The sequence below is a fragment of the Hirundo rustica genome, chromosome 2, assembly GCF_015227805.2.
Source record: "Hirundo rustica isolate bHirRus1 chromosome 2, bHirRus1.pri.v3, whole genome shotgun sequence".
Classification (NCBI taxonomy): Eukaryota; Metazoa; Chordata; class Aves; order Passeriformes; family Hirundinidae; genus Hirundo; species Hirundo rustica.
Genome location: NC_053451.1, coordinates 72246814 through 72274185, shown reverse-complemented (window position 1 = coordinate 72274185; position 27372 = coordinate 72246814). Strand labels below are relative to the sequence as shown.

Genomic DNA, 27372 nt, shown 5'->3' with positions numbered 1-27372 from the left:
GATTAATTGCCCTTGCAGTTAAAAAGATGTGCCTAAATTCTAATTGGAATTTATCTGGCTTCAGCTTCCAGACATAGGTCCTTGATAGACCTTTATCTGCCAGATTGAAGCCCGTTAGCAATGGGCATTTTGCCCCTGTATAAGCACTTATGAGTGCAATCAAATCACTTAATCTTTTTGATCAACCAAACAGACTGTGGTCTAAATCTTCCATCATGAGTGATTTTTTGCAGCTCTTGGAAATGTCTCTTCTCTGAACCTTTTACAATTTTACATTTTTTAAAAATATGGATGATAACTTTGTATATTGGTCTCACTGAGCTGAGCAGAGATATCATCCTTTTTACTTTTATGATCCTTTTCTTTTTATGTCTTTCCTTCTTTTCTACCAGCATTGCAATAGGTACTCTCAGCTAATTGCAAAAATCTTTATATCTTTTTCAGAATCATTGCTTTCCAATTTTGTCTTTTTATTCAATAGATTGTATTTCTTTGAATTTCAGCACTTTATTTGGGGTGTGATCCTTTAATCTGAAATTGCAAAGTGAATCTGACTCTTCTGTTTACATCTGTTTTTTTATTTTTACTATAATTAGTACCATTTACAATCCATAAGTCTCTGTTTTATCCATTGTTAGATTTGGTTGACTCTCTCAATAACTATATAATATCCAAAGCTGGTATTTCTGAATTATTTAAAACAAAACAAAACAAAACAAAACCAAAACCAAACCAAACAAAAAAAAAAAGAAAAAAAAAAAAAAAAAAAAAAAAAACAAAACCCAAAAAAAAAAAAACCCAAACCAACCAACCAAAACCAAACAAGCAAACAAACAACAAACAAAACCCCCCCTATTTCCCATCACCAGCAACTGTTCAAGGTTTGTCACTTGGCAATTTCTTAATCGACTGATCTTGTAAAATTCCAGAATTTTACTAATCTTTTCAATATTCTTCATTTAAGAACAGCTAACACAAATTTAATTTAGAGGATGTAGGCACCTGAAGTGGAGAATTTTTACACGCTCTTCACATATATCCAAGGAAACAGCAGTTTCTTTCCTTTGGGTTGTTCTTGTTGCTGCTGTTGTTGGTTTTATTCTACTCAGAACAAATAATCAAAAGGAACAAAATAAGGAAAAAAGAAAGACACATAAGAATCAAACTGAGAAGTGTATTTTGCATTGAAAATGCAGAATAGCATGGTCTATTGTTTACAGCAGGTATACAGAGTATAAAATACAAAACATTATACAATTTACTAATTGTTCTTTATTAATGCAATCAAAAAGTATTCCACATAAACATCTTTCCATGACAAAAAATATTCATGTGTAAAATCGTCATGTGATACTTTCAGAATAAAAATGCAGTCTATTTTACTTATAATAGGATTAATTTCTTGAGCTAGTTTTCTGAAGATTTGTTTCAAATCTCTCTCAGAAAACATTCTTCTGTCTCTGAAAACTTTTTGCTACTTTTTGATCACAAAAGTGTCACTACTTTGGCAATATGTGCCCTGACATCATATTTCACTTTCACAAGGGTAAAAATGAGAAATGTGAGTAAGCAGTTCCAAAACTGACTCTGGAACACATGAGCACTTGCAAATTTCATGGAAGTCAAGAGCTACAGATAAACATTATGTGGGGATAATGTTAGGACTACCATTAGTGAACAAATGTGTTCACAATGACAACTTCCTAGAATTGACACATTGGGTTTAGATCCCATGTACACCTACAAAATTCTTAGATTAAACCACAGTTTAAAATTGAAATCCACCGAAGTTTCTCCTCTGCTATGGACACAAAAGCAGTTAAAAAAATTATGGATTTTAAAGAAGCTAAACAATTAGCATACAAGGCAGCTTTCCATTGATCTGTGTTCTTAATAAAGTTAAATGTTAGGAAGACTAATGTACCATACTGATGTTTTAGGAATTTCATTAGCGTATTTGAACGACTATCATAACTCACTCACCTCTGCTGAGTTTATGAGCCATGGGTTTTCTCCAGCTCATAAAATCATCTTGCTTAGCACAATGCAGTGACTGATAGCATGAGAGATGACACTTCATGAAGCAAGGTGACTCTTTTTTTTTCCTTTTTTTTTTTTTTTAATGAGTTTTGCAGGACAATGCAGAGATACAGAAAACACTGCTGGATAAGAAGAATTTGATGAAATATCATTCTGACTTAGTGACAAGATAAATACAAATACCCTAGGTCTACTGGTCTTAGTAATGTTGAAGGTAAACTGTGACAATGTTAACTTCTGAACTACTGAGAAATTATTTCTTTTTTTTTACTTTTTTAAGTGTAGTACACATGACATGAAAAATCACCACTGGAAATAGTGAAGTGGCTTTCTGACAATGGGTTCTTATACTGAACATTCACCTAAACATTTTGAAATTAAGACCATTTACAATTTACCTTTATGTGGAATGAAAATGTGTCACAAATGTGACATTTGTACACATTTTCTCATTACAAGCATCAAGCCCTGTGGCGGTGCATGTTTTGATTTGTTCTGTTTAATGCATTTTGTATTGAATATTGTAATGGTTGGTTCAAATGTACCCCCTGTTTTCTCCCCAATGGTTTCTCCCCCACCTGTTTGTTATATAATGCTTGGTTTTATGTCAATCATCCCTCCCCCTCACCTGTCCCTGTCAATCCCCTCTCTCTCCTCTTGGGTGCCCTGTCTGTCACTCTGGAGCCCTTCCCTGGCTTCTGGAAAGTTCCAGGAAGGGCGTTGAGTGATAGGCTGGTACCTGGGAAATCCCCCACCCACCTCTTGTGATTCATTCCCTGTTAAGGAGTTGACACCCCCAGTTACGCCCTTCTACATCCCGACTGGCTGACCTGTTGTCGCCACCCCTTGGTCCTCCCCCAGTTAAAAGTTCATGCACGACCCTTGATCGGGGCTCTCTCTGGGCATCAGTGGTGACGGGCGGAGCTCCCGGTCGTTCTCCCTCCTAATAAATCCAGTTGTAACCTGCTCGAGAGAGTTGGCTCTTTGTCTGCTGCCAGCACTGTGATCCCATCTTTTCCTACCGCCAGTGTGGGGGAGCCAAGGCCCCACAGAGAGGAGGCTGCCTGCCCAGCTCGCAACCCCGACCTCACACTCGTCAGCTGCCTGTGGTCAGTGCCTACCAGGCATGCGAGGACACTGCGACAAAGCCCATTAATTTTTAAAGAGTATTCTTACCTTTCTAGTCATCTTATAAAGCGGATATCGTCTTAAGTAATCACCCAAGTCTGCCTTTGTCCATGGATCAAAAAGGGATCCAAAATATGTGATTTCTGTGGTATTATTTGTCTTCCAATTACTGCAAAGAAGACCTTAAAGGAACAGCCCAAATGTAGATCTTTATAGCGAGATATATAAAATATATTTAGACCTAGTTGTTCTCATTCTTATCCCTGAAGTAGATTCTACATCTTTAGCCATCACCTGCAAAATACCGTAAAAGATATTTTACATCTAGTTCAAAACAATTTGCCCCATGAGTTTGTGTGGGTACAGGGTAAAATAAAGGTTTTGAAATAAACCTTTGGATTTTATCAATGCTCACATTTAGCTCCAGTTCAGATGCCTGAGTTAAATTTTGCCTTGTGAATATGTGCCAAATAAATGGGTTTGACACCCAGACTGCATGTAATTTTTAAAGAATGTTACATTATTTCTTGACTCTTTCATCCATTTAAAGAACTCCTATGAAAATCTCTCATCCATCACTCTTTTATAACATACTACCAGAATGAATTTATTTTCATTTGCAGTTATGCAGTTACCTAATATAGCTCTGTAAAAATGATCCCTTTCTTTGAAATATAATTCAATAGTAGCGTAAGTGTCCTTATATGCTATTCTTGAGTATAGTCGGTGTTTTAGTGTGGTCTTTACCACATGAGAAGAAGGTAACCTTAGCTCAATAGCCATTCCTGAGACTGAAAGGTTTACTTACATAGATAATTTTTATATTGTTTCTATAATTGAATTTTTATCAACTTATTCTCCAAGTTTCTGCACTGCTAAACATGTGTGGTTTGTTTTTGTTTGTTTTTGTTTTTTTTTTTTTTTGGTTGTTGTTGTTGTTGTTGTTGTTGTTGTTTTTCCTGTTGTCTCCAATCAGAGCATCTCCATTTATGCTATTCTGGGTAAGGGTGCATGTATAGTTACAATTTCCGTTATGGGATTCAATTTAACTCTTCCTCCCTTTCCCTAAGATTATGAGTAGAGAAGAATTTACTAACATCTGCTAAAGATCTAGATCCAGCTTGCCAAATGAAATGCTATGCCTCCTCTGCATGTCATACAATTTCACATACTAGCACCTTTATCAGACCAAAGCTTTCACAATTTGCAAGAATACTTTAGTTTGTTGAGAGCTACATTTTTACGCAGAAGATGTGATTATCTGCTATCTGTTGTTGACTGAGTTCATATTGCATTATTTATTTCCCTTGGATTCAGTTATGAATCTCAGATAAGTAGGACTGTAGTTTCTGTCCTATATTCCAAGTTATTAATTCTGAATTAGTCTAATAGTGATTAATAATCCCTGAAACTGTAAAACACTTGTATGTCACAAAAAGAATGTATATTATAATTAAGGAAGTAGAGGTCTAGGATAATATTAGGATACAGAGCAGATTAATAAGTTTTTAATTTTTATTATTTTGTAAATTTTTAGTTAAAAAAAAATCCTGTATATTAGATGTTTTTCTTCTAGATATTTCTTATCCTGAATGAAGGCTATTCTGCTTTTCAAAAGTGTTCTCTATTTGTCTAAACTTAACTAAACATAACTTTTGAACTTAAACTTGCAGAAGTCCTCTTTTTCTTGGATGGGTAATTGCTTCTTTATGAAATAACTATAAAAAAGTATAAAGCCTTCATGAGAATATATAGTATTGGATAAAATTTTGGTTATTTTTGATCCATTTTGACCCCTATGTACTAACGCTACAACAGCTGTATTTTCTGGCATTTTAGAAGAGAATCATAGAATGATTTGTGTTGGAAGGGATCTTAAAGATCATTTAGTTCCAAACCCTCTCCTGTGGGCAGGGGCACCTTTCTCTAGATCATGTTGTTCAGAGTTCCATCCAACCTAGCCAGAATCACTTCCATGGATGAAGCATCAATAACTTCTCTGAGCAAGCTCTTCCGCTGCCTTACTGTCCTCATAATGAATTCCTTCCCAATATCTAATCTAAATCTACTCTTTTTTAGTTTAAACTCATTCTGCCTTGTCCCATCACTACATATTCTTGTAAATAATCTTTTTCCACATTTTGCATCTGTCATGGATGCAAAAGAATATGATGGATATTCAAACTTCTCTCTTGGACAAAGAGCTGCAGGCATAAAGAATGGCTGGAATTGACAGCATCACAAGGAGGGCTTAGTATCATTGTTGGTATTACAGACTAGTGCTTCAAGTAACATAATTGCCTAGCAAAAAATCAGACAAATTGCCCAAGGAATGGGAAAGTCAAAGATCAGTAATTCTAAGCTATCACCTGAATCAAGGCATTCATGTATTGCAGAGAAAATTTGGAAGCATTTTAAGCAGGGAGTTTTCCAATATCTATATTACTAACCAAGGCTTAACTGACAGGAAAAGGGACAGCTAGGCATATGTTGTGTATCACTATGGTAACAGACACCTTAAAAACAATGTAATGGCAGTAGATTTAGAATAATTGAAGAATGAAAGAGCAAAATATAATGAACAGTAGATGAGTAATACTATTGCATACAGTGGCCACAGCAAAAATTTTCTATTCTGCCTGAGGACAGCATGTATCTTTGCTTGGCAATTTAAGGTGAGAAGTTGCTGAGTTACTACATCTATGCGAAAGATTTTGGAAATATTTGAATCTTCTGGGAAAATTCAGAAATTAAAGAATCATAAAATCACCAAGGTTAGAAGAGACCTTTAAGATCAACAAGTCCAATGCAGCACCACCATCTGAACCCTTAAACTATTAAACCACGGTGACCTGGGTGACCTATTCAAATGCTAACAGGGTTTTTTTGGTGGTGTTTTTTTTTGGTTGGTTGGTTGTTGGTTTTTGTTTGTTTGTTTGTTTGTTTGTTTGGGGTTTCTTTTGTTGGTTTTATTTTGTGTGTGTGTGTGTGTGTCTGTGTGTGGGGTGGTTTTTTTTGTTTTGTGGGGGTTTTTTGGTTTTTTTTGGGGGGGGGGGTTATTTTGGTTTTGTGGGTTTTTTTCCCCTAGTACCTAATTTGAATCTCTCCTGTCTCAGTTTAAGGCTATTTCCTCTACTTATCTCACTGTAGACACAGCAGGAAAGACCTCGCTACACCCTCCTGTCAGGTAGTTATAGAGAGTGATGAGGTCACCTTAAGCCTCCTCTTCCTGAGCCTAAACAAACCCAGCTCCTTCAGCCATTCCTTTTAAGACATGTTTGCTAGACCTTTTGCAAGCCTTGTTGCCCTTCTTTGGACATACTCCAGCACCACAAGGCACTTTTTAAAAGAAACTGAAGACAGCGCTCAAGGTAGGCCTCAACAGTGCTGAGTACAGGGGTGAGATCTCTTCCACTGTCCTAGTGGACCACACTATTCTTGACACAGGCTGTGATATATGTCCTAAAGTTAATTTGTGTTAAGCAATATGATATGTAATTGATTCACTGTAAAATGGAATAATATACCATGTAAAATTGATCTACTTTAAGTTTGGTTTAAAATCAGTAAACCTAAAGGTGTGTATAGGGTTAAACTGCACAGAGGGACATCAGGAATTCCTGCTGGGAACCGCTTTGGAACAATCCTACAGAAAGGCACAAAAGGACGGAAACGGGAGATGGGTGGCCTGACGACCGAATGATTAAATCAGGTTGATATCTTATCTGTTCTGGCCCGATGTTAACACTTCCAAACCTTCTCCAGACACGGCAATCATGACATTGTTCTGCTTTTTGAATCCATTCAACGGACCCTGGACATGAACATGAATATCTAATAAAGCTACCATGAAGCAAGAGTCTTACGGTCTCAGTCCTCTCTCAGCGGAAGACTGTATAAAAACCAGCGGTATTGGACCCAATTTGTGAACAGAGGGGGTAACAGGCTGACAGAGTCGGTTACCGTGTTCACCCAGTGCCAAAATCCCGGGATTTGATGCTGTCCCTTTTAATTGTGGCTACTGGAGACTGCGTTTAAGTCTCAAAATAAAATTCTAAATTTTGATTTACTGAATTTGGCTTGGTGATTTATTACACAGGCCAAGATGCCATTGGACTTTCTGGCCACCTGGACAAACTGCTGGCTCGTATTCAGCTGGCTCATATTCAGCTGTCAGCCAGCACTAAGTCCCTTTCTTCCAAACAGTTCTCAAGCCACTCTGTCGCCAGCCTGTAGAGCTGCAAGCGGTTGTTGTGACCCAAGAGCAGGACCTGGTATTTTGCCTTGTTGAATCTCATTAAATTGTCCTTGGCCCATTGATCAAGTCTTTCCATATACCTCTGTAGAGTCTTCCTGCCTTTGAGCAGATCAACACTCCCACCCAACTTGGGTGATTCTTCCTACTGTAAAGAAGACATCTAAAATATGTCACAGGCCCATTCTTGCTACATCGACCATTTCCCTGGAATGACTATAAAGGAAGCCTAGACTATTCCTGCAATGTGTGTGTCTAGAGTTTGATAACTGTGAAATATACAAACCTCTTCTAAAGTAACTGTTTATTACTATCTGTGATGTTTTGAGCATGAAATGAAAGCTGTTGTCTCAAATCTTCTGAAATTATTTTTGTTGTTTTATGGGATTTTTTGGATGTTTGTTTGTTTGTTTGTTTCTTCTTTGTGTGTGTGTGCGTTTGGTTTTTTCATTGTTTTTGATTGGTTGATTGGCTGGTTGTGTGGGGGGTTTTTGTTTGGAGGGTTTTTTTTTTGTTGTTGTTATGTTGGTGGTTGTTTTGTATCAACTAATGATCAATTCTAGGATAACTGTATTAGTTACTGATTTTACTTATCAATATCTTTTTCTGTTAGATTTCAACCTTTGACTTCTTCATATTTCAACATTTTAAAATAAATTAGATTGCTGATAGTGTGTAGCAAATATAATTCTGATAATGAACCTGTTAGATACCCTTTTGAGCCTCTTGAAAGCTTCCTATGAACTGGCAGGAGTGCTCTAACAGCAAATTGTCATTTTGGACTTAGAAGAATAAATATTTTGGCCAAAGAGCATGTAATATGAAGAGGGAGAGAGAGAAAAGAAAAGAAAAGAAAAGAAAAGAAAAGAAAAGAAAAGAAAAGAAAAGAAAAGAAAAGAAAAGAAAAGAAAAGAAAAGAAAAGAAAAGAAAAGAAAAGAAAAGAAAAGAAAAGAAAAGAAATGCTAACTCCTTGTTTTTCATAATAGAAGAAACTTCAGAAAATCTATTTGTTTTGTGGCTATCTATTGTTATAAATGTATAGACATAAAATAAGCCTGGGAAAACAAATTCTAATTCTTGAAACCTCTAAAGGCAGTCAGTAGAGGGAGCCATGTTCATACACAGTTTATTACATGACACTGCAAAGCTTTCTAAAATAACCCAGCTGATGAACAAATGAGATGGTTTTTTATTATTATTATTTACTGCAGTATCCTTACATAGGAAGAGAATGTAATATGGAAAACACCAGACTCTTTCCTGACTGAATATGTTAGTCAAGTGAAGGATCATTGTAACAACAACATTAAGGTGCAGTTGCAACCCTAGATTTGTAGTATTCTATGTTTTTTAGATTTACCAAGGGATTTAAGTATTTAATATTAACCTCCTGGGTATTTTAGTGTGCAGATTCCAAAAATTACAAGGGGAGGAAAAACCTGCTCTACTGACGCCCTGTCAATAGCCTGGCAGTTGCTTTCGTGTTCAGCTTCAAAGTTTCTGAGTACTTTTATATTAAGAACTGAGTGCATAAGGAATTGCATTCTCAGTAATCAGTGACTGGTGGGGTTTTTTCATGAAAAATATAACTAGAGAACCCTTAGGTATTCTCACTGCTGAAATATTTAAACCACAGAAAGACTGAATTCCCAGTGAAATGCAGTTGCAGCCATTTTCTTTGAAAACGCAGTTGGAGCCCTTTCATGGGGATAATGGAGGTGAGTTCTTCACACTGAGAGGAGCATTGAAATAGGGGTTTGAGATCTCACACAATGGGTAAAGAAGGGAACACAGCAGCTATAGTAGTAATAAATATCGCTCTTGCACAAACCCTTCTTCGACAGAGAGAAGTAAGCCACTGCTCATTAGCTATTACTGTGTGAAAGGACTCAGCCCACTACCAGGAACCCCTGCCATGCCACTGTAGTGAGGCATACTGTAAGAATTACAGCTTTCAGGTTTTCTACACTGACTGAGGTACAACTTGTGATGTTGAGTTGCTCTTCAACACTAAGAATAAGGAAATTGTGCATGAAAGGGTAGAGCAATTTTAAGATCTGCTGATGCTGTCACTAATATAGATGTATGAGGAAAGTGCAGTGGTGTTTAGGAGTTAGAAGAAAAGTGACTTAGAAGCAAAATTTTTCAGAAACTGAACTTTATTCCTACGGAGTTACAGTGAGTTTGTGCTTTAACCATGTACATATATTCACATAGAGGTATAGTTATCTCTGAGAACTATTCCATGATTGTTTTTCTGCTCAGATCTGTGGAGATAAATCTTCCCTATGTTAAAGCATGATGGGGAAAATGTAATAATAATAATAATAATAATAATAATAATAATAATAATAATAAATAACCACCTAACCAACAAGAAGACTGCTCTCTCCTCTGCTGTAAAAGCTTAGAAAAATACAATATTAGTAAAAAGCATCAGTCTCATGGAAACACCTAATATCATAGGTTAAACAGAAGTTAAAACTATATATATGTAAATTCTATATCACAGTTTAGTTCTATTTTTATTCCTGTATTTTTCTTCTTACCATCATCACTACATGTCAAATCATACAACTTCAGCTCAGATTTTTTCAAAAGGATCTACCCACCCTATTTTCTTTTAAGATTCCCCTTTTTTGTGCATGTGTTTTTAGCAGTTTTTTTTTTTTTTACACTATTTTATTGAAACTGTTAGTCTAATATTTCTATGGCATAAACATAAACCTATTTAAAGTTTAACAATAAGGCACTTAAAGAAAAAAACTAAAGTAGATTTCACATGCTCTTCCTCTTTTGTTAGGAAACTTATGGATCTAGACCTGTCAATTTCTGATTCAGCACAGATGTAAGCATTGCAGTTTCAAGGAAAGCTGCAATTTCCTGTGGCTCATAATGTCATTGTAGGAGTGGATATGGTATCTATAGCTCAGAACACGCATGTAATCAACAGTATGAAGTGATTTAAGACAGAATATCAAGTTAATAAATGTCTTGCATAAAATGGATTTTCTAAAATATATAAGGTGTAATTGACGAAAGATTTTTCAAATCACATGGTAACCTGTTGCAGGAAATAATCTGCCTCTGTATTTTTCATACCACATAACACTGGAGATCACTCCTCTAGGAACCTTGCAGTAACTTTGCATAGCATTTATTTGCCCCCTCTGTAATAGAGTTGTGCATTAAATTTTCAATAAAGTTACTCTTGATATTTGGAAGGTACAAAAATCTTCCTCTTATGCAAACATAAGGCCTATGACTAATAAGAACATAATTTTTTTTAGACTAGGCTGGACAGGGATGCTTTGATTATAGACACATTTTCACATTTTGTCTTAGACTCGTGTATTATAACTGCAGAATCTTCCCATTTTGAATTCTGGGACTGGAGCAGATGGCAAAGATGTATTTCAAATAATGGTACTTGACATATAATTTCTATAAATAGCTACACAGCTACAAGGTGTTTTTTGTAATGTTTCTGTCTTGGGAAGAAACTAGAAAATCTCTGTCACTTCATGATAATTGTTCTTGAAATTCTTCACAAATGGATAATTTTTTGAGATTTTTACCTTAAAATAAAAAGACAGATATCAAGGCAGATGTTCTTTTGCATGTTACTGGATTCTCAAATGTCTCCACAGCCTAGTCATAAAATCAGTTCCTGCCACATATTATGCACACATATATAGATATATAGTCATAGATAAAAAATATGAAAGACATATATTCTCTATTTTTATAAAATATGTATTAAGTTTATTTGTCATGATAAAGGGGTCTACTAGAAAAATAACTACATAACCCCAAAAAACTACATAAAAAATGAAATTTATTATGTATCTTACTAAGAGTAAGTTTATGTGTTAAATCATTTTCCCTTCAGCTCATTCATGCAATGATTTGAAAACCCAAAACTGATACTGGAACTATACTGAAATGTCAGCTATGGAGGGGAGAGAGTTGTACACCATACCAAAAATAATGTTGTGGGTTTATGTCACTGGTGGGTGCTCTTTGGGAGAACAGTGAGTTCTTCTTGCAGGCAGAAGAAAAATGAAAAATGGTCTTAGACATCTTAGAGTTTATGGTAATATAAAATAAAAATAAATAAATAAATAAGTAAATAAATAAATACGAAACAAAACACACCAACACACAAACTCAATGCTTCAGAATCTTAAGCCAATTTCCATATGTTGTATTCTGTTGTAGAATTGGAATTGTCATGTTTTCAATCAAGGTTAATGCAAACAAAACAAAAACCTCAGAAAATCAAGTGCAACTTATGTAAAAACTCTTGCTGAAAGCAAGGAAGAATGAGCAGACTGTTTGATTTAAATATCCTTTTAAATTTTTGGCAGCTTGAGATTTATTTTATATCCCATTTGCTCCATATTCTTTTAGTTATAGCAAGCAGGTAATGCTTCCTTTGCTGTGAAAAATGTTGTTGTTGCCAACTTTGTAATCTAAGCTTCATTTTTACCATTCTAGTAGCATCAGTTTGTCAACATAAAAGCTAAAATATTCTGAACTCAATCAGCTTTCTCAGGCTTGTCTCCAGAGATGGCATTAAAGGGTTTGGATAACCTCATCTGTTCAGCACTGAGAATGCTTGTAGCTTCTGTTAAGTGCTCTCTAGTGATTCCTTTCAAAACTTTTAGTGGACAGCAATATGTCTATCTGGTCATATACATACTCCTTATCACATCATCCTAGAGAGTTTTTAAAACTGCCTGATAGTAGTGCTAATCTTTCAGTCAGTTTTATATGGACCAATAATAGTAGCATTAACAGGAAAAAAAACTCAGACATTTAATGCTACTCTTTTTTGGTATAGTTATTATTGGACTTTTTAGAAGGCATAGACAAGTTGTGAAGTGGACTGCTGCCAGGAAAAAAAAAAAAAAAAAAAAAAAAAAAAAAAGGAAAAAAAAAAAAAAACCACCAAAACAAGCATAAAAAAGAAGTGTTTCATGCAAGAAAAGTCTTTTGTATTTAACAAGTTGAAAAACATTGCATTAATAAAGAAATATGGTATAGAGCAACACTCACATTTGATCATCTTTTATCTTGCACAGCTTTGAATAGTACAATTTAATAGTTTATGAGATTGTGTAGATTTGCACTGAGAAGGTTACTTGTATTAGCAAATAATATTTCTATTGTTGGATGCATATTGAATTATTTCAGAGAAGTGGAACAGCTCTGATTGTGTTACAAAAAAACCACACCAAACAATTTTTAAATGCAAATTCCAGTTACAATACACCCTTCCCCCCCCCCCCCCTTTTTAAACTTCTGCAGATGGCATGCTATCCTTTAGGCTTTTAAATTAGTGCACAGACAGATTTGAGGTTAAACTTAATGCAATAGCATTTCCATTTTATGATTTTGAAAACAAATTATAAGTTTTGCCAGTGTTATGATTGTATTTTCTCTGATTGCACTGGTGGGACTCTCATTTAAGTTAGAATGTTTTATCATATATTTCTTCAGCAAAATCGTACTCTAACATTTTGATATACCTCTTTAGAATGCTAGTTTTTCCCTCCTTTTTGATTACCACCTTTAGCACAGTCTTTTCCTCCTAATTTAGTTTTATAATAGTGCCCTCTGCATGGAACAAGGAATTTTATTTTCACTTGAGCTTATAATTCCTTACACAGATATCAGTGGAAGAGTTGGCCTTCTGGGATAGAACTACATCTACTTTTAGTTGATACAATGCCTCTGGTAGTGGCCTATGCTCTATTAAGGAAAATGTGTATTTCTGACATTAGCTCATTTGTAAAGTAAAAACCTTGGATGGAAATTTACATTCAAACTAATATAACTCCAGAACTTTCTTAGAGGAATAAAAAAAATTCGACATTTGAGCTTTAAAATGACAATGCTGGGTTCAATTTCTGTCAGGAATGAACACCAGTCATACAATGAATTGCAGCTTTTGATTAATATGACATTGTTTGATGGTGCAGCACAAAGTGTGAGCAGCCTTTCCTTGGAAGGAAGATATGCAGAGAAAAATTGATTTAGTTACATAGGGGGGAAAAAATAATTTTTAAAAAAAAAAAAAAGCTTCTGTGCACAACTACAGAAATAGTTTTGATTTTGTTCCCAGGCATTGTCAAATGCAAAAATGCATAAACAATGTAAAGAGTAGAGCCTTAGTTGAGCCTTTATTAAGTTATACACAGTAGAATTTATTTTCCCATCTATATTTTTCTTCTTAAATATTCAAAGACTGCAAGGAGGTTGATACAGATGTTAGCTTAGAGGCATTTTGTTGAGATAAAATGAAATGTGTAATGAAAACTATGAACACTGATTTAAGATCTTTTACATGCTGATCCCACACACAACTCCTCCAAGAAGCCAAATACACTGGCTCATCTAATATTTTGACTCAAACTGCTATTGAAGCATTTATATAGAAATAGTTGGAAGATACTAACCTTATATCAACTGACTCAAAGTTCTCATATTGGGCTGGGGAGAAAATATCTTAACTAGGCTAGAAAAAGAAGTAAAAGCATCTTAAAAACAAAATGAACCAACAAAAGCAAAACAAACAAAACAATCCACACTCACAAAGCAAAAACTAAACCCAAGTGTATTTTTTAATGTGCTCTGAAAAAAAACCAACCCCCCCCCCAAAAACCTGTAAACATGCCTTCATTTGTGATAGAACTATTAGGGATACTGGAAGGGATATTAAGGTATCAGCTAGTCTGTCTCTTAATGAAAGCAGAATCAAGTAATTTTAAGCTTGTTTGTTTGTTTGTTTTTCTTGCAGATATTTTTCTATCCATTCCTTAAAATATTTCTTTGTTACCTTTATAACATCCAAAACTATTAAAAAAATAGTCTTTTAAACATGTGACTCATATTTTTTTTTCTCAACTACTATTTATACTAACTGATCTTTGTCTCAGTTCAATTATTTACTTTTCTGTTCTGAGCAAAGAAGAAAGTCTATCTCTTCATAGCCATCTTCTTTTTTGTAACATTTTTTCTTCCTGTCTGTGTCTCAGTTTTCTTTATTCCAGACAAACCCACATTTCTAAGCTCTTCTTTGAAATATGGACAGGTATAATAAAAGATGGGTCTTGTAGTGTCATGCTGAACTCCCTAGCCTTTAGTTGTAGTGAAAACTGTTTCAGAGAGAACAGGCGCTGTCTTTTGCTGAGTGTTGACCCATTGGCATATCTTACCTTCACACTCAGTGCATAAAAGGGATAAGTATAATTTCCTCTTCACAGTACAAATACTGTCTAGCAAAAGTTATTCCATAATACCAATCTCTTCTACTTCATTAAGTCAAAATGTTATGTGATATGTAGAGATTGACCCATGTTGCTCAGTTAGATGAGATTAAAAAAAAAAAAAAAAAAAAAAAATCCATAGAGCTGAGATTACCACATGCAAAAAAAGTTACTTCATCCTGGAGTTAAGTATTAAAATCTAAGGAAGAGTTCAATATAAACACAGATCAACTGTTCATCTTGTTCATGTATGTCCAAATATCAAATCTGCCTCTTCATTCCTTTCTGCGGCTTGAATGGCTCCAGAACATGTCTTAGTTTCTGCATAAAAATAGCAGTGAAAATGGCTTTGTGAATCCTAAGACAGATCAGCCAACATAAAACTTTCACTTTTAGACTTAAAGAAATTAATTGCAAGACAAGATTCCTGAACAAAACATGTAATGGACCATATCAAAATATAATCTCCACAACAGAAACTTTAGAGCTCTTTCTTCTTCAATGCATCATAGATGAGTGTGAGAAACACTTGCATGGACAAGAACGTTAAGGACATTAAAGAGAAAACTAGGAGAGATTCCTTGTGGGGAGAAGTTTTCATTTGAAAACAAATGAACATGTTATGCTGAGCTGGTATCTTAATTGGCCTCCATTAATTTATATACTCACCCATGAATAGATAATGAAGGACAGTTTTGGTCTTATTTTATAATTCATGTTTCACATAAAAGGAAGAATTTATCTGTGGAGAAAGAGTAGGATTATCATGTAACCAAACTACTACAAATACAGAAAAGGCTACAAATACAGCTACAAATATAGGGAAAGATTAAGCTGATTACCTCTCCTTATTCATCCTTTTCTGAATAAGCAGTATCTATGCTACTTCCAGGGAGTTTCCTCTATATTCAGATTGTATGTGACCTATTGCAACTAAGTGGATTTTATTGTAAAAAGAAAGAAAATACGGGAATTTTAGTTGTCTTCACAAGTGTGTGAACATTAAATATTTTTCTCCTGTGACAACACTTGAGATAAGGGGATCCATAAAATTAAGACATCTGTCTGTACAAGCATACTGAATGATGCCAAACATCCTGCTTTGGAGCATTATTCTCTGCTATTCAGTTGCTATTCTGCAATACCCAATCTGTGGGTCGTGGTCCTGAGCACTCTCTCTCCTCATCACAAGAGTTTGCTGGTGACGTGCAGTTGGGTCATCTGGGATCAGGCTACTGAGAAAGAGCAGGCTGAGAAGGATCTTTCTTCTCTGCTCAGGAAACACTCTTTCCTAGTTTGCCTGAGCTGCTTGTCAGCATACTTAACAAGGTTACTCACCTTATTGAGACCAACATTGATTTCCCAGCTTGAATTTGGGCCTACTTAGACTTGTCTGACCACTTCTAGGCACCTGACAGTCACATGTCACTATCCACATACTGGACATGGTTTCTTGGTTGCATACTGTAGGGACATTGGGAGAACTGTTAGCATTTGAAAGGGCCTCTGCAGATTCTGTAGTCCAACACTCCTGCCAAGGCCCTAGAGCAGGCTGCACAGGTAGGTTTTGAATGCCTCCAGAAAGGGTTCACCCCATAAACCCCATGGACAGCCTTTTCCAGTGCTCTGCAGTTGAAGCAGCCCTCTTACTAGAGGATAAAAACAAGCTGAGGCACGGATTTTTTTTTTTTTTTTTTTTAAACACAGCATAAAAAGGGTCCTGGCTTATTCTTCTTCATAGCTTAGTCATCTTAACTCCCAACTATTCATTGACTCTGGCTGCAGCAAGCTCCTACTGCAGGTTTCCCTTGAAGACTGACCATTGTTTATTTCCTGCTAAACTATGACTGCATGTATTGGTTTGCAGACTGTGAATCCAGGCTTTTACCTAACTAGACTGTGACTGCAGGTTCCAACAACAGGCTCTAACTGCAGACCTAGACTGACCTTGCATCAGTGATTCTCTCTCCCCAGGACCCTGCTTCATGAGTTTCTCCCTCATGCTCCTCAAGGTTCCCCCTCCCATTACCAGCTAATCCCCTCTTTTATCTCACTCATCCATATTAGATATAGCTGTAACTCATCAGGAGCAAGGCTGTATTGGTTAATTAACACAGCTGTTACTTATCAGGGGCAAAGTCACCTGTATTCTCTTCTCCTACATTCTGCCACGTTCAATGGAAAGAAGTTCTTTCTCATGCTGAGGTGGAACTGCTGTTTTAGTTTGTGGCCATTGCTCCTCATTGCTCCTCGTCCTGTCACCGGGCACCACCAAAAAGAATGTGGCACCATCCTCTTGACACCATTATTTGAGATATTTATATTCTTTAATGAGACCCTCTCTCAGTCTTCTCTTCTCTAGATTGAAGCATTTCATTGAATTGTTGCCCAGCCACTCTCCCACAGCCTTGGCATCTGGCTGTGTACTCTGCCCAAACTCCCTGGTCCCTGACACAGTGTGGGAGCTCACAGGAGCCAGCTACCACAAACATGACATGTAGGTCAGACAACCTTAATCTAGTCTTATGAATGTGATAATATACATGAGGCCAGTCACCTGTTACAAATTTAACCAGTGTTAAATTCATAAATGTACGTGTATGTATATCTATGGAGTCTTAGAAAGGTCAGGTGATTTACATCCTATAGTATTTGAAATTGGGACCAGTAAAAGTCCGGACATGTTGTCAGGGCACACAGATTTGGGTCAGAAGTCATATTTAATTACTGTGGGTTGTCACACTGCATGTCTGCCAGAGGACATGGAGCAAGGGCAGGAAGAACAAACAGGGAATGTGATGTGACAGGAGCACTTGGTGATGGAACTGAAAATTATTATCAGGTTGTTCATGATGAGTTCAGAAGACCAGGTGGGCTCATTGGGGTTGGACAAGCTCTGGTCTGAAGGAAGCACTCAGAGGCATGGGGAGTGCTAGTGGAACAGGAAGGGCAGACCCTGACAGAAGGGCCACTCCTAGTTACACTCTTAGCTGCCAGAGAGCCTGGGGCAGTGGGTCAGCTCCAGGCATCATACATAAACCTGAGGATAGCGACAGGCTGAGACTGAACCAGGATGTAAAGGTGGGCCTGGCTCACCAGCGGCATGGCTGGACAGGACAGAGCAGTGGGCGCTAGAGACCTGCTCTGCTGCAGCATCACTGGGGCAGGGGATGATGGCACTGGGGGGTGCCATGGGATCATTGGCTGTGGACAGGGGTGACCCTGATGGGGTCAGATAGGGACAGCCAGTCCTCAGGACCCTGTAACATATGTATAACTTCTACACAGCTATTCAGTTTTCATAATATATTGTAGCCGATTCTTTTATAATACATTGTAGCTGATTCACTAGCAGACCATTTAAAAAAAAAAAAAAAAAAAAAAGTCACTACTTTTAATTTGCATTACAGAGACTAGATTTCTATCTTCTGTATTTGTGGTGGTAACACAATGCTTATCCTTTATTGATAATCCTGAGCACCCAGTCTAAAAAATATTTCTTAGCTGATTCCTTGTTGGAAAGAGAATGAGCAGAAATTCATCAGGAAGCAAGTGGTTGCTGTGCTAAAAGGAATGTCATCATGACAGAGAAAAATAGGAACAGACAACTGACACTGCAGATTAATTCATAACATCATAGAATCAATCACTGATGTGTGAAAAGTACCTCAGACAGGGGCAGCCATCAATACCAGATTAACGCTTCTCTTAGCTGCTGCTGTTTTCTTTTATAAAATAATACGGGAGCTGGTGGTAAAAAGAACAACCTTACTTGTTCAGTATCTCAGCTCTTAAACATTCAAATTTCACTTTCATATAGGCAGTATGTATGCTTTCATTTAAATTGTGTATTCTATTTTCTTCCATTTCCATTCAAACTGATATGTGGTTTATTAAAGTTTTTTTTAGGTATTCTGTGCTTTTATTTAGATTTTTTAGGTGTTTATTTTTTGGCACCTTATTGTTTCTGCTGGAAAAAGAAACCGTAGCAGCACAGTTTTACACCTCAGCAAATAATCTGCAATTAAATCATCTGGATAAATAAAATGAGTTTATACTCTTTGAGAAAACAGTGGCTGAACTTCTCTCTCATTTGCAGGTCATTTATCATTTCCCTCTTTATTTTCAGGATTTGACAAGTAAGAATTTTCCACTTTCTGCTTCACAAAATGTGGTAGGACGGAACCAGACACAACAAAAATTGTATAATTGTGTTAGATATGCTCAAGAACACATATACTTTGAGAATTAGTATGAGAACAACTACAAACTACAGACAATTATTTTTCCTTTAAAAATTGTTTTTCCCCCAATTTTACTCCTTTTGTAGGCAGGAGGAAGTGGTGGGTATTTAAAAAAGAAAATCCTAAAAGTCTTTGGGGTTTTATTTCAACAATTCTTGTGCATTATTTGAATCCTCTCACCTGCTTGATAGCTGTGTCTGTAGTATTCACTTAGTGTATTTTTTACAGTCCAAAAAAAATCCTCTCATTATTGTGCATACTTTGGCAAATTATATAATGGTGATTTAGTTGCAATTATGAACACTATTTTAAGCTTCCTGAAGTGGACCCAAACTTTATACATTGAATATGAAAGATACAGCACGTGAATTTTTTCTTAATGTAAATAGCCTTGAGTGTCATGATTAGGATGACAATGATTTTCAGTTAACTGACTTTCATTAATCTGATGCAAACACAATGGGACAGTTCCACAAATTACAACAATATCGTGTGAACACTTCAAATATTCCAAACTCTGTCTTCCCTTGCCCTACATTTTTACCTCTTTTTCCTGCATTCAGTATACAGCTATTATCTCCTGTTCTGTCACTTTATAAGTGTATCAGTCTAAAAGACTGTCACAGATCCTGAGTTTTCCTGTGATTTCATGGGATTAGTTTTAACATGCTTCTATTCAAACTGTGGTTACATCTGAAATTTTAAGGTCTTTGGTGTTTTTTGAACATATGTGGACACTGTTTTCTTTTAAATTCATACCTACATTTTCTGCCTAAGAACTAAAAATGCCACATATAAAGTATTTAATTGACAGGAGCAGGTCTGAGGTTTCTTCTTGCCTGTTATAAAATAATAACTCACAAAAGCCATCCAGCCATCCATGAGGACCACATTTTTCTTTAAAGAAATATGATAAAGACCAGAGCTATTACCTGAGATGACTAGTGGTCATTGCAACCAAAAGTACTGTCCAAATTACTACATGACAGCTTTACATAGGATAAATGACCTACAAAGTCACGGTAGTGAAATCTGAAGTAATTTCTGGTTTTATTTCCACAAAGCTAATCTCTTGATTGGCATAATTAAGTATTTTGAGTTATTACATTAAAATATTGTAATTATAAAAAAAAAAACCAAATTTTCATAGACATTTCATAGAAGCTAATGTGCTTTACTTGCAATTTCATGGAGTAATACAATGGTAATAGGAGTGAAGATTAAAAACAATGGCAGTTTCTTTTGATTGCTCATTGCAAATTCTTTTCCTTTAAAGTCTTAAATGTGAGTTCAAACAGGATACCTGCAGAAGAAACTGAAGAATTCTAGTTGTTTTAAATAAATTATATGGTAGCAAAACCCTTTACTTTATCTCACTGAGTAACTGGAATTATCGCGGATTTCTAAATTACTATGTATAAATCTTCACTGCAGTGTATGTTCATTAAATTAGGAAACTAAGGAAGAAATTTTAGTCATTAAAAGCCATTAAAAAAGGAAAACTTTTCTCACTCAAGAAGGCAAAAAATATACATAGTATTTACCTTGATTTAATTAGGCATTTTACTAAATTATAAAAAATGTAGGCAATGCTTTGGATTTGCCATGCTTATATTCACTTTCTCAATTCTTAATAGCAGTCTTTTAAGACTGAGAAGATTATTAGATATTTTGACATAGCCTCCAAGACCACTGTTGTTTCAGCCAGACCCTCTTGAATTCTCATAATCATATTCCCCAAAACTTTGTTCTGATAGAGGACAAACATTCAAAACAGCTCAGTGAAATACAATGTAGCAATGTAGATTTTATGAAAGTGTAGGGTGGTGGGGTTTTTTGTGGGTTGTTTTTGTTTGGGGTGTTTTTTTGGTTGTTTTTTTGGGGGGGTTGGTTGTTTGTTTGTTTTTGTGGGGTTGGTTTTTGGTGGTTTTGTTGTTTGTTTTGGTGTTTTTGTGGTTTTTTTTTTTTTTTTTTTTTTTTTTTTTTTTTTTTTTTTTTTTCCCCAATCTACATGTTCAGTCTGGTTATCTAGTGCAGGGAAGAAGGGAAAGAAAAAAAAAAAAAAAAAAAAAGTAATTCAGTTTTCTCCATTCTATATTATTCCACCCCATTCAACTGTAGAGACAGTTCCACCCAAAGGAGTGATCATCAGACAAAGAGAGACAATACCTACTAGTCTTGGCTAGCGTTTGCTTCGCATCTCAAGACCAAGCTGTTCAGAACATGTGTGAAATTCTGTCGTTCTGCAAGTCAGTGAGAAAGCTCCCATTGACTTTACGGAAGTTACAGTTTCATGACCTCTGACTTCCACTTTCCAGAGGAACCATCCCCCACCTTTATATTTGGCCTAGACAAACATTCAGTGCAACAGATCTTTCTGGAGACTAATCAAAACAAATCCATCTGACCAAAGAACAAATTATACCTGTTTCCATTGCAGGCTTCTTCTGCACTTCAATCTGATATTTTGTTCCAAGATGGATGAAACCAAGTTGTTCCGTCAATAGCAGGCTTTCAGGTACAGTATATAGTGTATGATGTCCTACTGAAGAGCATTTGCAATTCCAGTCTTCAGCTCTCATTTCTTTGGATTTTAAAATATTTTTAAATGAAACGGTCTTTTTATGTCTTTTTTAGCATGCCTATGCATCAGGAATTGTAAATAGTCCAACTGAGAGTAAAAAAGAAAGTTTCCTTACTTCAAATATATGTTTATTTTTTCAACAATTGGAATGACACAGAGTGGAAACTGCACTTGGAAAATCTTGTCTCAGTCACAGGATTCATTTGCTGCAGTCTATGACTCCTTAACCTCTAAAAATGACTGATTTGAACCCTACATATAAGCACATTTAAATGTCATAACCTACTCATTAGTGGGAAGAACAGAAAGATTTAAAAACCTTCAAAGATACCCTAAGTGAAGATTGATTTTGTATGCACTTGCTCACACATATCTTAGAGTTACAATACCACAGCTAAGAATAATTACTGAGGAAAAGGAGAGAGAGCTGAGATGAACTCTGTGAAGTTCAAATGTGCAAACCCTCTCTGTTCCAGAAGTGAAGTGACATTCTCTGACTTGGGTGGGAATTTGCATAATGTAGGAAACCTTGTTTCTTATCTTCACATAGTTGTGCTTGCTCTGGAATTATCAATTTTCAAGGAGCATTTCAAAATGTATGCAAAAAAGGACTGCTCTTGAACCTCTGTATTCTCATATCCATTTGAAACACACATCAGGGGTTTGCTAAACCTCTGACTCTCCCATAATACTGCTTATGTGACAATGATCAACTTCTTAAATAGCCACCACAGAAAAATAATTAAAGGCAAGTTTAGAAGAAACAGAAATTATTACAGAAATCATCTCAATGTTTGAAAGCAAATCATGTTTATGTAGGAGTCTCCTGGGTGTGTGGCCAGATGGGACAGGTGGTGACGAAAGATGTCTGGAGTCAAGGCTGGTCTTAGAGCATGTGGCTTATTGCATAGGTCAGGAGTGAAGGGGCCCTGCTGAGAGCTGCCAGCCACAGCTCAGAGCAGGCCCATGAGAAAGAGAAAGAGAGCTAGGAAAGAACTAAGGGGGCAAAGTCAGAGAGTGAAGAAGAGGAGCTAAGTGTAGTGAAGGGAATAGTGTAGTAGAGAGCAGAGAGGAAGAGAAGAGCGAAGAGGCAGAGCAAAGAGAGTGAAATTCCCGTTATAGTACATTAAATCCTTTTCCATACTGAATGTTCTAATTTACACTAACCAATCTAGTACAAGAGACAAATCCTAAAGTGTTTACATACAGCCTATAAGAATAATTACATTACCCTATGTGTTACACTTTTTCCTAGGTTACAATGTAAGATGTGCTCCAAGTACATATTCTATCACCATCTACATGAGCTGTTGAAACTAGGTTGTGCACTGTTTCCCTTGCCCCCTCCCTCCAGACTATCTTCTGTTAATGGCCCATCAATGCCCTGCTGCATGACTCATAGGTAACTCCCTCCAGGAGCTATCTCTGTTTAATGGGCAATCAAGGACCCATTACAAGACTGATAAAATGATATCAGCCCATTGTGAGATACTCCGCCCAGGGGGAGGAGCCAAGCATTCCACCTGGATATAATCTGGGATTTGGGACAGCACAGGCAGCCTTACCCACTGGATTCCCAGAGGACAAGAGCTACCAGACCTTTCTATGGGGGCACTGCTTCAACAAGACCACTTCATCTGGACTGCTACCACCACAGTGCCAGGTTGTATTCTGACTCTGTCAGTGGTCTTTTGTACTATTGCATGTGTTTTATTTTACTTTTTTTTTTTTTTTTTCTCTCTCTTCTATTAAATTGTTTTTTTCTGACTTGGAGTGTCTCGCTGGTTTTGCATTCAAGCCAGCACACACTTTAAACTCTAAGAGTTGCTCTTCAAACCCTTCTTGCCAAGCTAGCAGGGTCTGCTCTGACCCTTGGACTTTCAGTAAAGAGAAGGGCATTGTTAAATCAAGGGAAGATTACCTTCAGCTGGCCATACTATTGTTTTCCATATTTCACTTATAGGTTTCAGATTCTCAAAATTTAAGCAGTCATATTTATAAGGCTTTCTAGTTTCATCCTTCCCAACATGTTTAGATATAAAGTCGTACTGTGTAATTATGTGTTGTCAATGTCACATATCTTGGAAAAATGCTTTCAGAAAGCACAGGTGTGCATCAGGCAAACAAAGCTATTTTAAGTGTCTGTGTTTGCTTTTCCAGTGCAGCACATTTCTATATTGCTTTTATCTGTCCTTGTAGACTCTGCAAGGAATCAGGAAGATTAAGCTGATCATCTGTAACTGTAGGTACACAGAGACTTTAGAGAGTTTTGTGACTTATATGCTTTGTCTCACATTCTATGATAACATTAACATTGTGGGTCTGAAGAAAGATTGGAAATGGTGAAATTATTTTTATTAAAATCAAATATGAGTAGAATTTTACAGAATCCGTGAAAGATTTTTAGAGGTTAACACAACTATAAAATATTGTTAATAAAAGCTTGGTTTGTTTTTTGTTGCTTTTTTAGTTTTTTTTTCTTTTTCATCTTTTCATTTTCTCCTTCCCCCACTTCTCAAATGAAAGCTGAATATTCAAATGGTTTAATTTTCAAAAAGGCGAGTAATCCAATTTCATTCATTCTCTGTAAGCACCACATTAAGAAAAAACTGAATCTTTGGCCAAGTAAGCTTTTAGGCATTAAGAGATTTTTCAATTTTGTTCCTCAGTGTCTAAATCATTGTAGGCTTAGGGCTTTTCTCTAATGCAATTTCTTAGTTGTGTACTTGGGATAATATTTTACTTCTTCAGTAGAAACAGCATTATGAGAAGAAATATGTTATTCCCATGATGCACTAGTGAGAAGAACATAGTGTTGGCACCAGTGAGTCTGAGCTATGAATAATTTTATTGGAGGTAAGGTAAAGTATTACAAAATGTCTTCATAGTGATGCTTGAAAAAAAATACACTCACAAATTCATTTATTTATGCTACAATTCAAAAGCGTAGGTAATAGCATTCAACTATTTAACATCCACTTGAATTACTATACACTGTGACTAACGTTATTAAATAAAGTCAAGAGCTTTTAATAGTATTTCTCACACTTTTCCAAGTCTTACTATTTCTATTGCTAAAAACAAACAAACAAACAAAAAATTAGTGTTCTAGTTTGTTTCCTGAGCATTTTCATCTGCAGACTCTGGTGAAAAAAATATTAACTTTCAAGGCACCTGTGAAATGTCACAGAAAAGAGAAAACATAGACTACTTTCTGCCCCTACCTCCCCCTTTTGTACAGTTGTCCTTGGCAAGATGAAATAAGTGAAATGAATCATGTGCTGTCACCATTATTGAGCAAGTCCTGATAGCTTTAGCTCGAGGTTAAGGTTAGAAAATCTCTCTGAAAATTACAGTTTGCTTTCTCTTTCCATATCTCAGGCTTAAATGTCTTTTTTTAAAATCTGTTTCTCCCTCCTTCTAAATCAATGCAATCAGGCTTTGCTGAAAAATTGAAAAATTATGTTCTTCAGCTTTTGCGTGTTTCTCTGAAAGCAAACAAAAACTCTGACATTTTCTTGAACTCCCCAAGTATGATTCCATATTATTTATCTAGAAGTCCTGTCTTCACATTTTAAGGCAGACTCTGCTTGTTCTTTTCTGTGATGGTAGACTTGTTTGCTGATTAATATTACTGTATGAATACCACAATAATACTACTTTTTCTTTCTACACATATTCCAATTTTGCACACATAGAAAAGCTATTCTGCTAATTCACTTTTTTTCCCACCCCACAAATTATGACTTGAGGAGATTTAAGCATTTTACTAAAATGATGTTATAGAAATTAGAAGCGTTTGTAGTGTAACAATTCTGGAAACAGATATGGTTGCTCTTTCAACCCATTAATTGTAAAATGAAGTTGGAAATAAACTAACACACTGTCAAGTGCTGTGATAAAATCTCAGGACTGGGCTGTCTCTAATCACCAATCTCAAGAATCCATGTGTACATGTCACACCTCTTATTCAGTTTGCTTTGACTTGTCTGATTGATAAAATCAGAGTAGGAATAGTGATATGGTTTGAGAACATGACAGACACATCTGTAACCTGTAAGAACCTGTAAGCTTCACTGTACCTGGTGATACAATAATATGCAGACAGCAGAGGTTAAAAAATAAATCAACTGAGAATAGTTACATAATTCTTCTTTGTGAAGTTAATTGAAAAGGGGCTGAAAATATCCACAATTTTACAGACAGGAAATAAATAAATCAATAGTGATAAATGTGATCTGTGGAAGTCAAGCTGTCTAGAAAAGATAAGAATAAAAAACACTCCTTCCTAATTTAAAATTAATTTTATATAAGGCTCCTGGTGACCTGTGCACTGAGAAAGAGAATGATGTAAGCCTAAGTCAATGAAACATTTCTGTTTCTGTGTCTGTGAACAACTTAGAAGTATATAGTAGATGGGATACAATATCAGGCCACTTAACTGCAAATATATATAGTATGAATATGAATCTGTATTTCTGCATTCAAGTCTGTTGCCTAAACAAAGGTGTCCAGTGCCACCTTTTTTATGACACTGTCCCACATACATACACCATCTGTCTTACTAGAGAGGATGGGTCCTGGAGTCTTGTGCTGTATCTGACAGAATTGTGCAGGTTTCAGCTGTCACTATACATATATATGCAGACAAGTTAATAAAACCCCTAATCAGTATATGTAATGGAGCTTCAGAGAAATTCAGCTCACCAAATGAAGGTGCCTAGTTTACGGTGACATGAGCAGCTTTCAAGGTAACATTGACCATTGTGCTGGCTTGAAGGCAAAACCAGCGAGAGACTCCAAGTCAGAAAAAAAAAAAAACCAATTTAATAGGAGAGGAAAAAAAAAGATAAAATAAAATAAAATACATGCAATGGTCCAAAAGATCACTGACAGAATCTGAATATAACCTGAAACCGTGGTGGTAGCAGTCCAGATGAAGTGGTCTTGTTGAAGCAGTGCCCCCATAGAAAGGTCTGGTAGCTCTTGTCCTCTGGGAATCCAGTGGGTAAGGCTGCCTGTGCTGTCCCAAATCCCAGATTATACCCAGGTGAGAATGCTTGGCTCCTCCCCCTGGGCAGAGCATCTCACAATGGGCTGATATCATTTTATCAGTCTTGTAATGGGTCCTTGATTGCCCATTAAACAGAGATAGCTCCTGGAGGGAGTTATCTATGAGTCATGCAGCAGGGCATTGATGGGCCATTAACAGAAGATAGTCTGGAGGGAGGGGACAAGGGAAACACTGCCCAACCCAGTTTCAACATTTCATGTAGATGGTGATAGAATACATACTTTGGGCACATTTACAGTGTAACCTAGGACAACCGTACTGACCAAAGGCTTGATGTAGGTTCATTTTTATACTATCTGAGATACAGAGAATCTGAGACATTTCCATCTGTAATGCTGTTCTAACTACATGCAAGTTTACACTGAATACAGTGATCCTGATGGATCCTTTCCAGCATGAAATGTTCAATGATTCTATTTGTGAAACGTAAGCAGTGTGAATACATATCTACAGAGATAACTGCCAGTTTTGCATCATTCTTTGACAAATGCAGTTGAAATACTGTGCTTAAAACAAGCAGTCAGTAGAAGTGTGGCAAGAAAAGTTTGCATCCTTCATTACACAAATTTTCCACCTAGATTTTTTTTTTTTTTTCCCTTTGATTCCCTTAATGCACATTAGAGTCCATTTTATTTCCTGCTAGTTTTACTCAGGGCTTGATTCTGTGCCATACCTGATTTTGTACATCATGAAGATGTTTGTGCATAAACCACTGAGACCACAGATGCCCCTCCAAAAGGCTATGATTATTCTGTAACCTTGCCATGCTGTG

At 36.2% G+C, this 27372-nt stretch overlaps 1 long non-coding RNA gene across 1 annotated transcript; it reads right to left on the bottom strand.

The window, feature by feature from the left end:
* Positions 1-14914: 14914 nt before the first annotated feature.
* LOC120765523 (uncharacterized) lies at positions 14915-16711 on the bottom strand. The gene is made up of 4 exons (XR_005704447.1): positions 16646-16711; positions 16037-16162; positions 15368-15440; positions 14915-15019 (listed from the first exon to the last, which is right to left on the bottom strand). It is a non-coding gene; the product is annotated as an uncharacterized LOC120765523 (long non-coding RNA).
* Positions 16712-27372: the final 10661 nt, after the last annotated feature.